The sequence below is a fragment of the Galeopterus variegatus genome, unplaced genomic scaffold (genome assembly GCF_000696425.1).
Source record: "Galeopterus variegatus unplaced genomic scaffold, G_variegatus-3.0.2 Scaffold618, whole genome shotgun sequence".
In the NCBI taxonomy this organism is placed as follows: Eukaryota; Metazoa; Chordata; class Mammalia; order Dermoptera; family Cynocephalidae; genus Galeopterus; species Galeopterus variegatus.
The window spans coordinates 315,058-319,552 of NW_007726729.1; positions in this window are offsets into that span (position 1 = coordinate 315,058).

Below are 4,495 nucleotides of genomic sequence, written 5' to 3' on the forward strand. Positions count from 1 at the left end.
ATTTTGTGTTTTTTTTTTTTTTTTTTTTTTTTTTTTTTTTTTTGTCTTTTGTCTTTTTCCGTGTCCGGCAACAGATCGCAACCCTCAGTGTTGCCCCCGGACCGGACCGGGGACCGGCAACGGGATCGCAACCCTCAGTGTTGCTCCCGCGCCTCGCTCAGCCAGCGAGCGGGAACCGGTCTGTATGTGGGATCCGAACCCTCGGGCGGGAGCGCCGCCGTGCTTCCCAAGCGGCGCACTATCCAGTGCGTCACCGGGCCGGCCCATTTGATAAATTGACTTGAACTAAATTATCACCAGATCAGTGACTGGAAAAAATCACATGTGAGCAAGGAAACCTGCTGATGATGCCAGACAGAGACCCAGGAAGAGGAGTTCATGTGGCTGCTTGTTCAAATTGCCAATGTCATCCCACATTTCCTTACTGGGAATTCAGAGTGACGGCAGGGCCTGGGGAGCATGGTGCCACCCCATAAAAGAAACAGCATGTAACAAGGGCAGGGCTGGCTGCCATGTGATGAGCGTGTAGCGGCACAGTGACCTTGGGCCTGGTGTCATATTGAGACTGTCATAGTGGAAGGATGGTGCCCTTCTGTAATATGTTCAGTAGCAGCACTTGCCGAATTGACAGCCTCTCTATTTAAAACTGACAAGGAGAAAATTAAAGTTTCCCCTGTTTTTTGTCTCACACATGAATAACCAATTGCTTGGCAGCTAGTTAAATTCATATCTCCCTCGTCAGGTTTTTAGCAACTGTGAAGATCAGGTTAACGTGAATGTCCTCTCCCTTTACCCTCTCAGCTAACTAGCTAGCTATATGTGTATTTCTTTTTACATAAATCTTTTTTTTTTTCTATCTGTTCGACAACACAGTATCAGAAATGGCATATTATTTTCACAGCTGTTCCATGTTGGAAAGCGTTTGCTCCTATATAAAGAGACACTTTGCATGTATCCAATTCTTTTAATAACTTAAGGTCAAAGATTGTTTTTTCTCCATTTAATGACCATCAACAAAAAAGATTTGTCAACTACTAGGAATTTAGGAGTTTTCTAATCCGGCTGGAAGGGAAGTCCTAAACATTCTGAAGCAGACTTTTCCATCCCTATAGGTTCATTTACAGATCCTAAACCATGCAATTACATCACTGCTTCTTGGAAAAGGAGACTCAGTTCATTATAGCACATTTTCCGCACCTGCGAAACACCTGGTACCCTACTCCTTTCTCTTAGCTCTGTAGAATGATCAGATCTCTGAATTGCGGTAAGCAGACAACCTTTACTCTAGCCCTCTCTTCACTTTCATAGAATTGCAGCTGAGAATCACTTAGTGGCAGCTGTAGCCCGGATCTTCCCTCCAAACGAAGAGAAATAACGGAGTAGGGAATTTAGAGTTGTCTTTAGATTTCACAGTCAATGCCTCAGGAACACAGCTGGTCAGCACCCTACACAGGGAGTGAGAACTAGACAGCAGGACGTGAATTTTTCTCACCTCAAAGAAACCCGGGAGAGATATTCTCCTAAGATTTATAGGAAATTTGTTTCTGACCCAAGGGTCAGAGAATGCCTTACTATGAATTCTAATTGGCTGCTAAGTAATTGACAATTCATCTCTGACTTTGGCAGAAAAAACTTAAATGTTCAAGGAATGAATTTACCAGGAAGATTTTTTCCTTCTTTTTGTTTGTTTGAGTTTCTGTTTGTTTGTTTGTTTTACACGAGCGTGATGCTCCTGCTGCGGAAAGCCTAACAGAGGGGATGGTGCATAACCATATGGAGCGAGGGTGCGTTTTTGACACCACAAAAGTCAAATGAAACCAACACCAATTTGATGTCTATTACATGTACAACATAAAATATATTTAAAAAGTAATACTTGTATCGTCAAACATCCAAATATCTGTAATGCAATCGAGCATTCTTCCTGGGAGTTTATAAATCGAGCATTCTTCGGGGCGTTTATGCTGCTTGACAGACAACGCTGATCTGTTCACACAGCACGCATTCCCAGTCCCCTCCGCCTTGTCTTCCTTTACTGTACAGCCTTGAAAGAAAAATTCTCAACTTTCCAACCTCCCTTGTGGCCAGGTGGAACCTGAGGTATCCCAGCTCCTAGTTAAAAAACCTACGTGTGATTTCTCAGGTGTGACCACAGGCACTTGCAAAGGCTTCACCTGGCAGGTCTCACGGGAGGAAAGCTGCCGTCCCCACCCCAGACTCTGTGCACAGCCCGTGCATTTGTTGTCTCTGAAGGGAGCCTTGCGGATCACCTCTGGGCAATGTGATCTAAGAAGAAGTCAGCTGCACGGTTTATAAGAGAGTGGGGGGTGGAGAACAGATGACATTCTGCCTTTGTCTTGCCCAGATTACAAGTGTGATGACTGGGGATGCGGCAGCCACCATATGAACATAACATAAGCCAAGATCCTAAAGATGCTGAGAAGAAAGGTCTAAAGAGCTTGACTTCTTGGTAGCATCACTGAACCACTGCAAAAGCCTTGGGATATCTATCTTTGTGCTTCTTGTCGGCTATGGACCCATGTCCTCCCGAAACTTAGTCCCATTGTGACAATGTAAAGAGGGTGGGAAATCCTATTATGATAACTGAAAGGTGGGGCCTTGAAGAGATGATTAAATTGTGAGGACTACCCTTGTGAATGGATTGATCCATTCTTGGAATAATGGGTGTGGTTCTGAGGGCTTTAAAAGGAGAGTGAGTGAGGAGCTCTCTTTCTGCTCTGCCATTTTCTGCCATGTGAGACCCCTGCGTTGCTGTAAAGCCATCACCAAAGAAGACCTTCACCAGATGTGTTCCCTGGACTTCGGACTTCCAGCTTCCAAAACTGTAACCAATAAACTGTTTTCTCATAAATCAGCCAGTTTCAGATATTTTGTTACATAAAACAGAAATGGACTAATACATGTAGATATTAAGAAAATAATAATAATATAAGAAAAATAAACTTCTTATAGTGATTTAAAAATATAGCCATAAATTCTTTCACCTTCTTCCCCTCAAAGGGAAAAGTTAATTCCATTCCCCTTAAATATGGGTCAGCAATGAGAATACAGATAGAATACAGCCACATGTTAGAGACCACGTGGAGAAACCACAAAGAGATAAAGGTCCACAGAGCTCCGGCTGTTTCAGCCCCCAGATGCTTGAATCTACCCAGGCACCAGACAAGTGGGTGAAGGAGCCTTCCAATGATTGTGGTCCCCTCCCAGCTGACACAAACTGGAGCACAGATAAGCTACCCTGCTGAGCCATGCCCAAACTGCAGATTTGTATGCAAAATAAATATTGGTTGTTTTTTTTTTTTGTCCTTTTTGAGACTGGTCACACCGCGCTCAGCCAGTGAGCACTGTGAGCGCACCAGTCATCCCTATATAGGATCCGAACCCGTGGGGGGAGCGCTGCTGCGCTCCCAGCGCCGCACTCTCCCGAGTACACCACGGGCTCGGCCCAAAATAAATATTGTTTTAAGCCACAAGTAGTGGATGTTTTGTTACATAGCATAGATAACCAGAATAGCTCTATTAATTTAAGTTTTAGTCAATCAGGTATCCTGCTATTTGTAGCCAGAAGCATTCTTGACTGATCAATGTTGCCACATTAATGAGGAGAAGTAAACAATATCTTATCAAGGTAATATAAGATGCTTCTTTAGTAAAACCACCCTCATGGTAAACCTCAATTTCATAACCTAAGAAACTCAAGTACAAGTTAGAGCTGCTCTATAGCATTTTGTAGGAAACATAAATATGATACTATAAATTTTACATTAACAGATTTCTATAATTAAAAATCTTGGCTAGATTGAATGCTTTTCCTCTACTCTTCTTTCATTATTAGAATTAATATCCATTCCTTGGGCACCTGCTATGTGCTAGGTGCTAAGGACACAATAGTGACCAAGACAAGTCATAGAAGATTCCTGTCCTCACAGAGCTTACATTCTAGTGGGGGGAGACATGATTAAAATGCTAACAAATATGACAATGTAATAATTTTGGATAATGGTGAGGATTATGAAGAAATCAGTGTGGAATATGTGGAAGAGACGGGAAACAGGTAGTTTTACTTTAGCTAAAATGTCAGGGAGGGCATCTCTGAGGAAGAAACATTAAAGATGGGACCTGCGTAATGAAAGGATCCAGCCATGTGGCGTTCTGGGGCAGACGTGGTTCAGACCCAGGGCAGTAGCTACTGCAAAGGCCCTGCGGCCAGAATAAGCTTGACAGGGTCCATGTATCAGTCTGTTTCTGTTGTTTATAACAAAATACGTGGAACTGGGTGTTTTATAAAGAAAACAAAATTTATTGCTTACATTTTCTGAGGCTGGAAAGTCAAAAGTCCATCTGGTGGTGGCAACATGGACCCAGGGGTCTCACGTCACAAGAAGGTAGAAGCAGAGAGAGCAGATAGAGACAGACTCTGTTCACTCTCCTTTTAAAGCCCTCAGAACCTCGCCCCTGACCGCCATTACTAATC